Source organism: Mus caroli, unplaced genomic scaffold (genome assembly GCF_978045245.1).
Source record: "Mus caroli unplaced genomic scaffold, Mus_caroli_1 scaffold_13, whole genome shotgun sequence".
In the NCBI taxonomy this organism is placed as follows: Eukaryota; Metazoa; Chordata; class Mammalia; order Rodentia; family Muridae; genus Mus; species Mus caroli.
The window spans coordinates 65,202,862-65,204,610 of NW_028227268.1; the positions used below are offsets into that span (position 1 = coordinate 65,202,862).

The following is a 1,749-nucleotide window of genomic DNA, read 5'->3' on the forward strand; positions in this document are numbered from 1 at the left end:
CCTAGTTTAGAAATTGCTGACAGGATTGCATATGCTTGTGTTACAAATCGAGGAATTGAGGACCATATGTGAAGGGCTTTCCCCACAGTCCTTCAGGTACAAATGGGCTGACTGGGGACAGTGGGGGTAACATTAGCAGGGGACAATCCCTTGATCATTCAGTCACTAAGCACTCCACACTGGGCGGAAGCTCCTGCTGTTTAGTTGCAGCTGAGCCTACACCTGTGAGAGGCTCCCTCTCGCTGTCCCGGTTTTACAGATGAGAGCTCTGACCAAGACTGCAGAGCTAGCTGGTGTAGAACCTCCAACCTGTCTGTCTGTCTGTCTGTCTGTCTGTCTGTAACTCAGACTGCCCTGGGAACTTACTATCTTACCAGGCTGGCCTTGAGCTCATGTTTCAGCCTCCCCAGAGCTGAGATTAGAGGTGTGTGCCACGACACCCAGACAAAGTCTAGTACCCAATCATCGGAAGAAGAGCGGGGGAGAGAGGAGTAGAATGAGATGCTGCCTGGTTGTGTCCCTCTCTGCTCACCCACTCAGAGCCCCATTTCATGAAATCTTCTCCATAGCAAGAGCTGCTTCATAAGACAGTGTCCTTCCCAGTGCCTTGGATACAGACCTAGCGTGACACTACAGAAGACACTACTCCATCTTTTACATCCTTGGCTACTGGGGATCCACTCAGGGCTTCTGTGGACTTGAGAGGTCAAAGTCTACATCTGTCTTAGTCACTGCTCTATTGCTGTGATAAGACTTTTTTTTTTTTTTTTTTTTAAGAAAACTCCATTTACTGATCCTCAAACCCAACACAAAACTTTATGCACAAGTTTCACAGGCCTTTGACTTTGCGCCACGGCAGTGTTCACTGAAGTCAGCATGCTTCTGTCTCTTTGGCCTCTGACTCTGCTTTCTGAGACGCTAAGAGGACCTCTCATGCTCTCTTCCTCTGTAGTCTCTCAGCATTGGTGATCATCATCGGATGCAGGGGGAAAAAGTCAGACAGACCTAGAAGATTCTCCATAGGCTTAGGGAGGTGAGCCCCACAGCCAATCCAATGCTGGATATGGTCCAGGTTGAGGGCAACTAGTTTTTCTCCATGCCTGTTGGGTAGTGGGTCATAGGAGCCCAACTGCTCCACAAATCAACCATCCCTGGGGCACTTGTGAGCAGCCACAATGCAGTAAAAAGGCCGGTTGGTGCAGCCACCCAAAGCAAGGCGTATGGTTAGGTGGCCTCTGTGGTAGGCTTTGCAGAAAACGGTTGCCTTAGGTGCCTCATCTGTAAAACGATTTCTACGATGTGTGGTAAAAAACTGAGAGAGGCTGGGCATGGTGACACACGCTTTTAATCACAGCACTGGGGTGGACCATGGTGCCTCGGCGAGCTGCTCCCCAAGGCAACTCTTATAAAAGAAAGCATTTAATTGGGGGCTTGCTTACAGTTAGAGGGCTAGTTCATTGTCATCACGACAGGAAGCAGACAGGCATGGTGGCACTGGAGCAGTAGCTGAGAACTTTACATCATCCTGATCTGAAGGCATCAGGCAGAGAGAGAGAGAGAGAGAGAGAGAGAGAGAGAGAGAGAGAGAGAGAGACTGGCCTGGCCTGGTTTGGAGTTTTGTTTCATTTTGTTTTTGTTTTCTTTCTTTCTTTCTTTCTTTCTTTCTTTCTTTCTTTCTTTCTTTCTTTCTTTCTTTCTTCCTTCCTTCCTTCCTTCCTTCCTTCCTTCCTTCCTTCCTTCCTTCCTTCC

The 1,749-nt window shown here is 48.5% G+C and overlaps 1 pseudogene; it reads right to left on the reverse strand.

Annotated features, from left to right (window-relative positions):
* Positions 1 to 871: 871 nt before the first annotated feature.
* On the reverse strand, positions 872 to 1,330 carry LOC110304489 (small ribosomal subunit protein bS16m pseudogene; annotated as a pseudogene).
* Positions 1,331 to 1,749: the final 419 nt, after the last annotated feature.